Source organism: Streptopelia decaocto (genome assembly GCF_964273445.1).
Source record: "Streptopelia decaocto genome assembly, chromosome: 4".
Taxonomy (NCBI): Eukaryota; Metazoa; Chordata; class Aves; order Columbiformes; family Columbidae; genus Streptopelia; species Streptopelia decaocto.
In genome coordinates this window covers 53,280,041-53,295,721 of record NC_138658.1, presented here as the reverse complement: position 1 = coordinate 53,295,721, position 15,681 = coordinate 53,280,041, and the positions used below count along the sequence as shown (strand labels likewise).

The following is a 15,681-nucleotide window of genomic DNA, read 5'->3' as shown; positions in this document are numbered from 1 at the left end:
CAGGGCCACCAGCAGCCCAAAGTCCAGTAGCTGCAGAGGCCTGTCCCCCTTCCCTGGCTGAATGAGCCAGCCCACTCATCCTCAGCGCCATCTCCAAACACAACTGCCAAAGTCTCCTTTCAACTAGCTTTTCCAGAGCCACAAGCACAAAGAAGAGTACTGTATGACTTCAGAAAGAAAAAGTGTGATAAAAAAGGCAAACTGAGGCAGAGCTTGAAAAGAAACTGGGGAAGACCAAAGAAAACAAGAGAGAAGAAATCCCAGAGCATCTCCCTGTAAAATGCTGGGTACTGCTTGCGGCAAAGCCAATGCACATGTTCAGAACAAGGAGCCTTCTTATACCAAGTTGGGTTTAAACCTTTCTCACTTCTCATTACCAAAATGATTCATTTCTTCCTAGACAAGATTTCTACAGTGCACTAGATAATGGTTTGATACATCTACATGTCTACAACATCTCATTTAATACCAGCAAGATTAATGTGTCTTGTGTGTATTCCTAATTTCTGGTTGCCAAAGGTTTTGTGGCAATATCCCATCGCTACTCTTCCCCAGCCTGGGGGGTCTCCTTTGCTCTTCTATTATTTCCACTTTAGCCAGACCCTTAACAGCTTTATAAGTCTAATGACCTGCTCCTCTACTTCAGAGTTTCCCACTTCATGCCATAATAAACCTTTTATTAAAGACTAGATAAAAATCTATATTTTTATCCTAACTTGCATTTTAAGCTGGGAAAAAAAAAAAATTCATTTACTTCGGCATAATCTACCTATGGATAAACTTATGCTGCATTTTGTCCCATTCTCCATTCTTGGTTTTAATTACTCCTTCCTTTAATATCTGTTTTAAAACTTTACATATCAAAAGACTGTTTCTTCTGTAAACACACCACTCAGTGCTTCAAACACACCACGGCTGTTACCACTTAGGAAAATAAATAACTTTTGCACATCTTCATATTCTATTAGAACCAAACCCAAGAAATATGCAAAGAATGAAAACACAATATTTCACTGCTCAGGGTAGAAGTTTAAAATCTGTTTTAAAAAAAAAAATACACCACACTCAAACCCCAATAAGTTCACTTTCACTACAAACAGGGCTGATGTGTATCTGGAGAATAAATGTTTAGTCACCCAAGAAAATGAAAGCTCTTCTTACAGCTTCTGGTTCACTTACTGCAAGAAGTAGCACTCTAAGAAACAGAAATTCAAATCTTGTGTTTTCCCTCCCAACGGGAAAAACAGCCCCAAGAAAACCCACATTTTCCTTAACAAAATGTACTCGTTAATTTCTCTTCTTCATGCAATGCCTAATCCAGAGCAACGGCATTTCTACCTCTGCAACCAACATCAGCAACCACCAAAGCTGGCAATCAGCCTGACTAACTGCAGGGGAGCACAGCTCTGAGTTGTGCCATCAGCCCTGGAAGGAGGTCTCGGGCCAATCCATGCCGGGAGGGGACACGGGAGCCCGGCTGGCTTGGTCAAGCAGCTCACGGCATGTTCCTCAGCCATCCCACGCAGTGTGCATTTGTACAAAGGGGTCAATGACATGAAATTAAGCCACCACATTTAAGCCAATTTTGACCTCTGAGAGCATGAGAATGAAGTCAGCAGAGTAGAGCTCTACTGGTTATACATTCCAAGTTTATCTGGAGCAGCAATTAATGCTCTGTGTGCTCAAGACCTCGATACACTTGCCAGTCTTAATAGCAGTCACTCAAAAATTCACAGAAGTCCCAAGTATAATTCTCACTATGCCTGCTGGGATGTCCAGGCAGCACGTAACATCCCTTCTGTATCGCTCAGAAGCACATCCCACATGCGTTATTAAAACACCAAAGTTCCTTAATAATAATACTATGATCCTAAATCTGGTGCTGGCCACAGCCTAATGAAACGGAAGATAAATTAGTGATTTACACAAAAACAGGATGCAGGAAAAAAGTCAGATTTGTTTCCTCTAAAGACAGAAGAACCTAAATGATAATGATTACCAGTGAACATTCAGGCAAACAGATTCCTTTCAACAAAAGAACTATGCAGAGTCTGGTATACTATCATATCATCACTCCTAGCTCCTATTTTTATCCTACAAAAAAACCCAAAATAATTGACTAGTGGCTTTTGTATCACCAATGGTCGAAATCAGAAAATGAAAACAGTAATTACTCCTCATTAAAAAACACCCCACTCTTGTTATTGGGGATGGGGGGAGGCAGGTGCCAATCCTTCTGATTCAGAAGGGAGACCCTTGGAGACCCATGGAAGCAACCAAGGTGCACGCTCCCACACCCCAAAGGTCAGGCATCCCAGCTGAAACACGCCTAGTGCAAGCGTCACTGAAATACCTTCTTCTGCCCTCATTACATGGCCAGCAGGCAATCATCACCTCACAGGAGCAAAAGCCAAAACACACCGCTTGCCTGAATGCTGGCAACAACAGCCCCCCCATCCCCTCCCCCAGCAATTCCATCATTACTAACATGCAACCTGCATCTAAAGTTTATAGTACAGTTAAAGAAATTCATGTCTCATTATCAGTATTTTGGGGAGGGAACCCCTGTCCTTTTAGCCTCTCGTGCAGGGTCTCCTGGGACGTAAAGCCAGCCCTGGTCTCACCCGCGGGAGGACACCTCCTCACCAGAGATGACAGCACAGCTTCATCTGCAAGACCAGGGAGCAGGTCTAACATCACGTGTCAATGTGGAGCAATGCATGTGACAACAGGAAAACCAGATCTAAAAATTCCTGTTGGCATGCCATTTCTTAACTTTGTCTTTAAAGCACCTAATTAAAAGATGCCAACCCCATGCTAAAATTATAAATACTTTGTTCTTTATCTTTTTATTTTTTTCCTAAAGAAAAGGTTGTTTTAAACACAGAAATTGTTATACCATGAAACAGCAATGAGCATATGAAGGAAATGAACATGTAAAAGTCTCTTAAGACTATTCCTGTTCAGAATCAAGAAAGCAAGTTTCCTGATTGTGATTCTTACAATGAGTGGCTTTTCTACAATAACAGTTCAATTTCTGAAGCCACTTCTAGTCCCTCTTAAGATATCAGCACTAGAGTTAGACTTCCCAATAGAGTTGGCTTTTTTATTTTTTTTTAAATACCTGCTCCCCAACAGAGGGGAATCAAACCCACACTATTTCACTACAGTGCTTTGCCTGTCAGTCTTCAGTAAAACCAATCTGCTCCAGATCCATCTCTCTCACCTTGCAAAACTGAGAGGTTCTCTGTAATTGAAGGACCTTTACAGGAACTGGTTTGCTCTAAGTTTAAGGATTTTATCAAGCTTAAGATATTGTGGTGCTTTCAAGTTATGGCTAACAACTATGAAAACATCAATTTCAAAAGCACTAATGATTTCACTACCATTTTCCATATGGTGTGCAGATACTTGCTACCTCAGATTGTATCAGCCTCCAGAAGAGCCAAGTGTTTAAGTGTTCGCTGCTCTGCTTGGAAGAAAAGGTTCTGTCACCCACGGCTTCTGAGAGAGGCAGAAACATGACTCATCCATGAGCCTGACACATGCAACTGACAGCCCTTGGGAAAACTCTACTTTTCAATCGTCCATTTCTACCCAGCAGCTGCGGCCATTTGACAATCTTTGCACAGGGTCTCTCAAGGCCTTTTAAAACTTCCTGTTGTGCTGTGAAAGCATTGGAGTTAGCTTACGCATCTGAACCAGAAATAATAAAAGTTACAGACCCTACTACATTAGGAATGGCCAAGAAACGCACAGGAACATGGCTTGTATGTGAAACTCCTAGATCTAAACTTCCATTTCTGTGAAACAGAGCACATTTATTCTCAAATGCAGGTAATTTTAGAATATTCCAGGACACACCCAGGACTAGGGGAAGGGGCCAAGAAAACATTTTTAAGTGGGTTTATATTGTACCTAATGTGAAGCACGCTTCCCCACTGCTCCACAGAGGAGTTTTATTTCAAGGTTAGTGCCTACTTCCGTGCAAATGATTTAGTAAAATACTGCTGCGTTTTGCAGCCCATTTCATCATTTAACTCCTCTGTGTAAATAAAATTCCTCTTTATCTATTTATGTGCTAGCTCCGGCCACCACCTGAACCAGCCTTTAGGAGAACCAGTATCTTAATTTTGGAAATGCAGGGTACATGCATCAGTCTGTCTTGAGCATCATCTCCATCAGCTTTTAAAATCTACACAAATTCAGTTTAATCCTCTACCATGATGGATCTAGAATTCCAACACCTCCTTTTGAGCCCCCCTTCTGCAAGGATGCCTCACATCTTGCCATAATAGCACACTGCATTTAAATTGTGCCAAAAACATTTGCTTGCAATCCAAGTTCAAAGAGCAACCCCAAAATGGGGAAAACCCAGTTCCGTGCTTGAACGCTGGCTCCTTGAGGGAGTCCCCAAGCATTCACATTCAGCAGCGAACTCAGGACATACTAAAACCACGTGCCAAGCAGGAACATCCTACAAGAGCCAGATGCCACTGTGCAACCAGAATCCACTCCATTAGTTTGCATGAAATAATTATACTAGTACAAACATCAGGATCCCATGTATTTTCCATACCTGTACAGCAGCAAAAGCAGTACAGGCAGCAGGAGCTAAAGCTCAACATCAGTTAGGTTTGAAGTCGGATCAGTCACTTGGCACATCCCGAATCAGCTCCACACCGTCCACTCCTGGTTTTACCGCTGGCATGTTGTGCGGGTTAGCAGTCTTATTTTAAACCTCGGCGCATGCATTGCTTAAATAATCCACAGATTTAGAACATCCTCAGGACTTAGAGATGAATGTTAATAGCTTTCTGGGAGTTACAGGATCTATTGGGCCAAAAATTAAGGGGTTACAAACTCAAATTTCTGATTTATAGCAGAAGCTCATATTTCTTAATTTAAGTCTTAGTGCAGGCTGCAATACTGTCAGCCAGATTGAGTGTTATTTTTTCAAGCTCTATATTTACACTTTAAGGATTATGCAGGAGCAGAGCAGAAGCAGAGAAGCCAGCCAAATGCCTCAATGTGAACCTTTTGTGGAAGGTTCAGAGAAGTTTGGGTTATCTGTCTTCAAATGGGTTTTCAAAGCAGTAAGATCTAGGCATCCATGAGAACTCACAGAAGGATGTTCCAAGCTTTAAATTCAGGAAAATAATCATTTTACATTGTATATGCACAAAAGCTTTGGAAAAGCATAGTGAGGAAGGAGAGTTTCTCTTCTGCTGTGGAAGGAGGCACAGCCAAAGAATTTCAGCCTCGCCCATGTAAAATTAGGTATTTATTTTGGACAAATCCCACAAAATGTTTTCTGCCCAGCTAGCACTCCTACCTGCTGGTTTAGCAAGCAGATCGAAGCGCTGTGCTGCAGGATGGCCAGCGGCCACTGACTCCTGTGCCTCTTCAGAGACTGGAGGGCAGGTCTGAGCACTAAAGCCTCCGGTTGCTGCACGCAAGGACAGAAACAGCTCTCAGCTGCCACGTCTCTGGGGCTCCCAGTGCCACCAGAGCCACTGCTACCATGAAACGCTATCATACAATTCTTACCAGCAAGGCCTGTCACAAATTTAGGGACGCGCCTCGCCATATCCCGCCTGTCAGCCACTCCCATCACCGCAACAAGCATGCGCAAATGGGAAACAGAAGAGAGAGCATCACCTCCTGACTTGCTGGCTGGACTGGAGAAGCACTGAGGGATCCTCATTTTTCTGCCCAAAAATAAATAAGTAAAACAGCATCACACCATTGCATCTGTTGTTACACACTAGCTGGCCAAAACCAGAGCCTGGAGACTGTATTTCAGAACCAGCATGCGGTAGTGCTGGCTGATTTTTAGCCCAAAGCACGCTAGGAAACAACTGAAACACAACCCCTGCCTGAGGTACAAACATTTAACAATGCTCTGAGGGCCCCATCACTCCAAGACTTCCTTGGCATCAGGCCTCACTGACACCCCTGGGAGTCTCCCAATCCTCCCTCTCGATCCCCCTTCCCTACACAGACCCCTCACTGACAAAACCTGAATTTTCTGTGGTCTTCTATTAGAGTTACACTTCAGTGCCAGGACATCACAATATCAACGTGCTGTTAGGCTGCAAAGATACATTTCCCGAGGACCACTCATGCAGTTTCCCTGACAAACAGCATCATCTTTATCACATCAGGATCTATCTATATTGGTTTTCAAAAAAGACCTACTGGTCCCTAAAAGTCCATATGCCTCTTCAAGAGAACATCCTATATTTTGGCATGTATAGGACCATTACGTTTAACCAAGTTTAATTCCATACTTGCATAAAAGGGAAACATACGGGGTATTTTACTGAAAAAGTTTATACATGCCAAGAGTTGGCAAAAAATGCAGTTAGATGAATGCTGATGTAACAACACGCAAAGATTATGAAAATGAGGTTAAAACACATTTATATAGTCAAGCGTGGTCTGCCAGCAGCTCTTGCACATGCTTAAATAACAGCACATGTTTGAAGCCAATATTGCTTTGTCACCAAGTTATTTCAATATCCTTGAGTAGTCATCTTACCAGCCTACAAACTTAACAATAAGTCCAATCTCAGACATTTCTGAGAAGCAAATGTCGAATAATTAAAAACATTTAAATGCTTATGTTTTCAAATACACATGTATCTATTTTTCTTATATTTAACAACTTCTTAATCTAACAAACCTCAAAGTCCTCAAAATAATAATAATAAATCTTATTTGCCTGAATAGATGCAGCTTTTCATATACAGATGTGTTAGTTAAACTACTCCCTTTAGTGATGGTTCTCATGTTTTTCACTGCTTTCCTGAAGTACGGTGGGAAAAAACAGAAGAAAGAGAGGAGGAAAAAAAAAAAGTCAAATAGGCTCCCATAGGACTCTAAAAATATTACTTCTCAAGCTAGCAATTCTCAATGTCTTTCAGATTCAAGTGAAATTATAACCTTTCCCTTTCTCCTTAACTATCAGTATATATCCCATTTCTGTTGTGTTTTTAAGCTGACTTTTACAGTCAGGAAAAAAAAAAGATATTAGATTAAAACTTAATTTCTTAAAAGGCAAAGATTTATTTTTTTAACACTTCAATTTCTCCTAAAATCTCACACAATAATAAAAATTTAACAGTAAGTAGCACAGAGTACAATGCTGTTTTCTTAGCCTAGATTAACAGAAAATCTGGTTGGGGTATCGGCATTTTATACAACCATACACCCACCATGTACTACTGTGTCATGAAATTATATATCGAGATGGGGTTTTAACCTATCGACATTTTGAATAGGCTTCAAAGCCCACAGTTATACAGATCCATGCTGCAGGGCTGCCCACCTCCTTCCTCCCGTCCCAGGGCGAAGGCTCCTCTCCCAGACCATGGCACCTCCTTTGGCAATGAGACCAAAGCCATATGGGACTGTTCAGGTGGTACAGAACAGTCTGCCTGCTAGCCCTGGATTTCCTTTTCCACACCACGTCAGCTCCACACATCTGCCTCCCTGGAGATCAAGTACCCACTCCATTAGCACAGCGCTGGACTGCCTCTATCCCAGCAGCACAGCTCCTCCCCACATGTTTTAACACATTAAAACAGACCTCAAACTTTCCTGGTATGGCAACGTAGACCTTGCATATTGTCCATTTCCTGCCTTTTCCTGTGTCAGAGGAAAATTACTTTCTACATGCAGGAAAAATGGCCATTTACGCTTTCAAAAAGGAAGAAAAAACAGCAAGAGACATCTGCATAAATTACTTCGTCCATAGCAACACAATTCAATACCTTGCTAAGAAACATCCCTTCCTAACAATAATCCTCTTTGCAAATAGAATTAACAAGGCAAATGTAAACGTGGGAGCAATTAATTAGTTGTCATATTTACCCAAACTACTGCTTCCAGTTCCCCTTAATGAAATTCTATATTAAATACATAGGATGGCTTAATGTCAAGCTTCTCATTTGCTGAACTAGGCAGCTGGCCAGTGAGCACCCTGCAGCATCTCCCTCCAACCCATCTGAGAAATTATACTTACGAGGTTTCCGATAAAGGCTTAACTAATTTGTGCCAATATTAGTCACACCAAATTATTGTCATTTAATAACTGTTTGGAGGGCTTTCTACTGCAAGAACGCTGCAGAGGAATGACATGTTTCTACAACAGACAACAAAATATGTAAGGTTTATGGCAGTTTCTTCTGTTCAAACAAGTTAATTCATAAAGGTAGGGAACATTTGGTGCTGCCAGCTTCCTTCCCTTTGGAATCCGTCCTTTCCATACAATAATTATACCAGGAAACCTCCCTCCATAACCAGCTAATAGACCTAAGAAAAAAACCCAACAGTTGTGACTAACAGAGACCTGCATGAAACACATCTCAGCACTGATATCAAACCCAAGGTGTATTTTTTAAACACATATTCTACACTTGACATCTGCAGAAGTAGTTTAGAGATGTTACTTTTGGTGCCTTTGAAAATTAAACTGCACTCACATTGAAGAAAAAAACAAACACATACATACCACCTTCAACAAAAGAACTAAAAACACTGCAAAACTGCTTAAAAGCATATCATAGCAAAGCATGTCTAGTGCTTCCAGGCGTTTTCCCAAGGGCAGGCAGAGCTGATGCTTGTCTGACAGGATATATTACCTGGGGTGCAATATAATCCAGCAAGGAAGACAAAGGAAAAGAGAAAAATTTCTGTGAGATTTCTACAGAAAAAAAGACAACCAAACAATAAGAACTAGATGACTAAATCGGTGGTTTACAACTCTATTTTGGCACAGTTACAGGAGGACACCAAGATTTTAGCAGCAGTTTTTAAATTATGAAGTCCAAAAGATTAAACTGTCAAATATAAGTCTGCCAGGAGTTTGCTCCAAGTACTTTACAGCAGCACCATTCATTAGTTAAAACAAACCAGAATTACAGACACTGGCTAGTTGGTATTGAGAGCAGAAGAAAAAAATTCACATGTTTTACAGCAAACCTTCTTCTGTCATATTATTAGTCTTAAGGCACTACTGCTCCAAGTTAGTTTACATTCATGAAATCCTAGCGTAAACTGCATCTGACTTCATTCATCTGAGATCAGTGTTCAGTATCAAATGCAGCGCAGACTACTGATAAAGGCAAAAATCTGCATCTAGTTAATCATCCTAATTGTTATGCAGACCACTTTAAAAAGGCACTAATCAGTGTTACACACAGATGCAAAGTTTGTTCAGCAGTAAAAATCGCCATCTAAACACTTACCCAAAGAAATATCACATTTTCAGGGGAGATGGAAGCTCAGCACATTTTAGTTAAAAAAAGAAAATGGATTTAACGTTAGAAGAGAGGTTCACCTTAGATCTCAAGCTAAATCGAGTTTGATCTTTTTAAAGCATACAAAATGCCCACACACAAGGTCTACTCATCATCCCACAGGTGTTGGAGGCCAAGTGTCCCGTCTTTGTCAGGGCAGACTCCTACATCAACTTCCAGTCACATCCTTGCCAGATCTGCCCTTGTACCTTTGGCAATAGGTTACGCAGCCAGGACATCTGAGACAAGGCACAGCTAAACCAGTGTACATCAGCAATCCCAGGGCACTCTCCACAGCGCCTCAGTCAAATTCTTCTGCCAGGGCATCCTTTGCAGAAGGTGAATAGAAAGTGGCAAAAGAGATGACAATCATGTAGGAATCCAAGGACATATAGAGCTGCAAAGCCTCACACCTCTACTGGGCTAATAATTAACTCAAATGATGCTAATCATAAAAGGAAAGAATTTGGTCACCTGGATAAATAGTCTACTGTAGAAGAGTCAGTTTGGTTTTTACTGAGAGAAACCCTGCCTAACAAACCTGAGTTCTTCAAAGGTGCCACCCATTGACAAGGTACATCCATTCATTCTGACCTAACTGAATTTCCAGAAGGACTTCAACCAAACTTCTTATAAATTAAGGGCTTTCTTAAGGAAAGAAGGCAGACAGAGGTAAGAGAAAAGGTCCTATGTGGAGAGATAGATGGTTGAAAAATGGAAACCAGGTAAGGATAAGAGTAAACAATCTCTTCTTGGAACAAGCAGAGGTCGCCAATGAAGTTTGGCAAAGACTCGTGCTCAGACTTTGGCTATTTGACACATTCATGTGAGACAATGAAAGGGGAACCAGCAGTGAGTTGAGGAAGTTTGCTGATGATAAAAAAATTCATTGTGGTTGCAAGGTCAGGACAGGAGGAATTCCAGACAATCCTGGGAGACTGAGTTAATAACGGCACAGAGAAAAGCTAATGCAAATAAACATAAATGTAAAAAGATACACATGCAAAAGACACAACTATGGTTACACATAACAGAGGGATACCAAACTGACCGTGTTCCCGAGCAATATCCTGACATTAGGATTTCACAGATGCACGAAATTAACTCCCTAGCAGTCCAAAAAAGCAAACCAAACATTACAAACCATTAAGAAAGAAAACAAACCATGATTATGCCACTGTACAGCTCAGAGTTCACCTACATGTTGAAAACTGTATACAGCCCTGATCTCATCCTAAAACAACATGTAGAACTGGGACAGACTCCAGGAAAGGGATGGTCAGGAATGGCTTCCACACAAAGAATATCTGAGTAGGCAACTCTTCAGGCAAGTCAAAAATCAATTTGATGAGGAAGACAGAGGCCTACAAAATCATGAGTAGCATAATAGAGGGTCACCAACCATCTCTGACACACAGGAGCTAAAAGCCACCAAATGAAGGAAGCCAGCTGAGAACAAGCAGAAGGAGGGAATTTTTTCCACAGCAAGAAGCAGCCCTGGCCAAAGGCTGAGGAGGCTGCAACAAGGTCCCAGGGGGCTGCAGACAGACCAGACAAGCATTTGGAACTAAAAACCACCAAATGTTTCAAAACAGGGAAAGGTTGCACCCAGTTCTGGCAACCCTAAGCTGAGAATAGCCAGAGGCTCAGAGAACATCTATAGAGGAGTTTTTGAATAAGGTCATCCTGTTCTTATTTTTCCTTAGGCATCTGCTTACAAGGAGATTAAAAAAAAAAATGTTGTAGAAGGCAACAGATCAAAAAAGGAGCAGACTGAAGGTGAAGCGTTAAAAAAATAGGAAACTAAAGCAGGGCACCACACAGAGCATCCCAACAGCACCCTCTGCTCCTTAAGTCTCTGGGTACAGCAGCAATTAGTCCACTGCCCAGACCCGTAATGAGACAAGGAAAGAGAAACAGGCCCAGAGGTGCTAGGATACTGCCCATCAAGTCTGGAGCCCATCAGCCCATGGAGCTGCGGCCAGCTCAGACAGGGGCAGGAGGAGGCTGGCAAGAAGATCCCATTCTTCCATAGCGGTGGCAGACAGAGAAGCTATAAATTTCAAAAAAACCACCCATACGCTCAGGAAGAGGCTCTGAAGGAACCAGAAGAGGAACTGCAGCCTCATGCATTAGATGTACATGTCCCAAGGTCTCTTTTTCCCTGCAAAAGGGATGTGAGTCACAAAGTCAATGAAGCACATCATGAATGCACCCATTTTCACCTCTCCTCAATTAATTTTCTTACATTTGATTTCAGCAGGTGATAGACTAGCCTAAAGTATAAGTCAGCCTGCAAGAGCTCCTAAACCCTCCTGATGGCAAGAGACCACTTTCTGTCATAGGGCAAGGAAACAATGCAGAAGCACTTACAGGCATCTCCAAGGTGCTGCTTGGAGGTGAAAACAGCCACCACGTGGCTTGCTCGAGTCCTGTGTGGCATTGTGGGCTACAGAGAAGAACCCTTGGTTTGGCCCATCACTTACGACATCTCCTAGAAGCAGTCAGGTACTGCTGACGGTCATAGGACCCATTACACAGCATCTACAGCTGGCTGTATTCTGTGATGCATGCACAATGTTTATAGAACTGACTACAGACTTCTTTATGAGCTCAGCTACTGCAGCCACCACACCAGATAACTCTCAGCTGTTCTGTATAACAGCAAATGAGACAAACCCCATACACAATGAGCTCAACTAAACTTGTTTTCAAGCTCGCTTTAAACTTTATTTATTCCAGTCCTCCAGTCACAGCATAGCTTGGAGCACTGGTCTCAGTTCCCACCATCTGGCTCTGCTGTACAGTCCCCTAGAAACCCCTTTTTTTGAGAGGATTTACAAATTACTTCAACAGAATAATAAAAAAATAATTCTGTAGTTCATTTTTTAATGTGGAGTATAATAAGCTCAAACAGCTCCCACACACTAACATATAGTCTCCTTTTGCACAGTTTTGACTTAAAGACAAAGGAATTTCCATACAATTAGATGCAGCTGTAAGCCAACACTTATTATTTTGGAGGGGAAAAAAACTTAACTTGTAAAACATTTCAGAGAATGGCCACTAAGCGCATCACAACCCTTTCTAAGCAGCAACACAAATTGTAAAAGTAGCATTTTATTTTTATGCCAGTTTTGCATGTCATTTTTAAAGTAAGAAAGAAATACTAGCACAGAAAATCTATATTCAGTTAACTCAGACATAAGGAAAAGCTTTTCCTGAGTCATGAAGCCTCAGCTCCTACTGCCACAGCCAAGCACACGATATATCCTCAAGAGCCAGTTAGGGGGTCTGCTCCCATTTCTCCTGTTTGAAGGTTGTTCTAGAACCTCACTCCATTTAGGGAAGAAATGGTCTAAATTCCAGCTTAAGTTTATTCATGTCAGTTTATATACGTTTGTTCTCCTGCCAACATTGTTCTTCAGCTTCAATAGCTCCTCTCCCTTTCTAGTGTTTATATCCCTGCTGTATTTGCAGATGGCAATCATATCCCCTCTCAGGCCTCTTGCTAGGCTAAACAAGCCAGGCTTTCCTCATCTCCTCTGTTAAAATTAGCATTTCTTTCCACCAGCCCCTCTCTGCACCTGTCCCATCCACAGCATGGGTGAGAGGACCTGTGCCTGGCCCTCCCCAGGAGCTCGCACCCATCCCACCCCTCCTGCCACTGTCCTGGCCTAACTCATCCCACCACTGCTTTTACTTTCTCCACAGCAGCAGGACAGCAGCAGCTTGGTCAGCAATGGGCTAAGGCACCCAGCACACCTCCTGCTCCGCTGGTCCCAGGACTGGAGCTCCGTGCTTGCAGCATGGAACAAAGGCAATTCCTTGTCTTCTACTAGCAAGGCATGTACATATGGTATAGTTTGTTTTCGATGCAGATGATTTGCTCAAGTGTGACTGCACATCCTAGGTCAGAGCTTCCAAAGTCCATAGATCTGCCATCTGGCAGATAACAGATATGCAATTCATTACCTTCCAACTATCACAATTCATTTTAGGTTTTCGCAGTCTCTGCTAAAAAATTCTTACACTAGACAATCTCAGATGCTCAAATACTCCCTAAGTAGATCCTGAAGTCACCACTCTCTTCAGCTCAAATCCTGCAGCAGCCATCTCGAGGTTCCTTGGGCACTTCCTAAGGAAATCATCACCTGTCTTGACTGAGGGCACAGCAGAGTCCACCCAACACCCCACCAAAAATGACCATTTTTGTTGCTGTTCCTGTCTTAGCCATAGAACTGAAAAACAAAAGAAATAATCCAGGTTTCCAAACCATGCATCCCCTCTCCTTAGAAATTATTCCTACACTGTTACCACCTACTGCTTAGAAACCTGCTCACCAGGAAGGGCACACTCACTTGTGCTGCTTCAGAGCCAAAAATCTTCCTCTATGTTACAACCAAGTCAAATATTCTTCATTATACACAATAAAACTATTCTTCCTACTGAAGAGTCTTCTCTAAACCTCGATTTCTCTTAAGTAGCAAAAAAACCTATACAAGCCAAAAAGTATTCCATCAAACACTCATCGCTGTAAAGGAAGAACAAAAATACCCACACTCAGCATGGCTGTTCCAGGCAAGGAAGTTAATCAGCCAAGATTTTGTCCCAAGGTCACCATAAAAGGATGTCTCTCCTTTTAAGTGCTAGGACACCTGCACCCTTATTTTAACCAAATGCAATTACACAGGCAAAAAGTAGTTCTAAAAACAAGGCAGACAACTCATTCTGGCTTTCAGAAAGTACCAGAGCATGAGATAGCAGGATGAAGACATGTCAGATCTAGAACAAACTGCAGAAACACCGTGGTGAGCCGGAGGACACAGCAAGCCTGCAGCAGCAACCCGTGCCTTGGCTCCTGGGGCAATACAGCAGATCTTCAGTGAAGCACTGTAACTTGCTGCAGATACTGCTATCCTACACATCTTACTGCAGATACCATTATCCTGTATGGCTACCGACAGCATTCACAACACACACAGCCTACCAGTCCATCACCAGTGCAGTTGTGGGTTTTTTTGTTTGTTTGCTTCCTCTCATTGGTTTTAGTTATTTTGTGTTTAAAGCATAGAACTGCACTTATCCTCCCTAGCAAGCAAGAGCCCAGCCGAAAATTATAAAACATCACAAACAAGCAGATAAAACAATGAAGCACAAACACAAACCATTACGCTTTCTCTTTTATTTATCTGAATTCATTCTCCCTCAAGCTGTGACTAGAAGTAGCTCCGTTGCTGTGACAGGACACAAGCGAGCTCCCGAGAACCTCAAGTGGGATTAAACGGGGTCGACGTTTTGTTCCTAGTACTGTATTGCTGGATACTCCCATTTGCGACCCAGCGTGCAACCCCTAAGTATGATTTAAACACAGAGCTGAACTCGCAAAGCTCGCTCTAATAACCAAAAACCAACCAAACAAAGCTACTTCCATAGGCACTTTTGCCGCTTTTCATGCTTTTTTACCTGACCCCCCGAACAGAACAAGCCTGGCCGCCGTCCCCATTCGCCGCCGGCGGGCGGAGAGCCCGGGTTCGCACGGACGCTGGGGCCGGCTCCCGGCAGCAGCACCGCAGCACTTCAGCACGGCGGGGGAAAGCGGCGGCAGCAGGGGAAAGCGGCGGCACCAGCAGCGGCAGGACGCCCGGCTCCGCACGCCCGAGGCCGGGATGCGCCGGAGCAGCCCCGGGCAAAGGCAGCGGCACCCTCCCCCGGCCTCCCGCCCGCCCGCCCGCACCGGCAGCGGGCCGGTCGGAACGGCAGCACCGCAGGCGGCCACGCACCTGGAGCCCCACCGCAGGGCGCACCGCACCGCCCGCCCGCTCTCCCCTCCCGACCCGGCCGCGGAGCGCACCTGCCCGCCGCTCCGCGCTGCGCCGCCTGCCCCGGAGGCGCCCGTAGCCCGCTGCGGGATGCGGCCAGCCTGCCGGAAACGCTTCCCAGCCGCTGCGCTTACCCAGGAAACGATTCCGGCCGCCGCCGCCCCTCCTCCTCTCCCTCCGCCCCGGCCGCCGCCCAGAGCCGCGGCCCGCAGGGGGCCCGGGGGGGGGCTGCGCCGCGGCGCCATGTTGTGAGCCCGCCGCTGGGCCGGGGCGCCAGCGGTGGCCAGCAGCCTCAGCTCCCGCCCCGGACACCCCTGGGCCGCGGCTGCTGCCCTGGTCCACAGCTGGTCCACAGCTCGTCTGCAGCCTCCAGAGCAGATGCCCTTGTCTGAAAGGGCAGCCTTTATGCCTGGGGGCAGGTGTACCCCTGGCGGGGGGCAAAAAAACACACCACGAAACACCACAACCACACCACATTTTTTCTCCTGGTGGAGGGAAAAAGAAGAATAAGGCTCATGTTGGTAAATGTAATAATACCCTCAGCAAGGTGAGAC

At 43.9% G+C, this 15,681-nt stretch overlaps 1 protein-coding gene across 4 annotated transcripts in view; it reads right to left on the bottom strand.

Annotated features, from left to right (window-relative positions):
- Window positions 1–15,243, bottom strand: part of APBB2 (amyloid beta precursor protein binding family B member 2) — a 177,668-nt gene extending 162,425 nt beyond the window's left edge. For all 4 annotated transcript variants that reach the window (XM_082051092.1, XM_082051098.1, XM_082051093.1 and 1 more), the window contains exon 1: window positions 15,160–15,243. The gene's annotated coding sequence lies outside the window, so the exon portion shown is untranslated. The remainder of the gene's footprint in view (window positions 1–15,159) is intronic.
- Window positions 15,244–15,681: the final 438 nt, after the last annotated feature.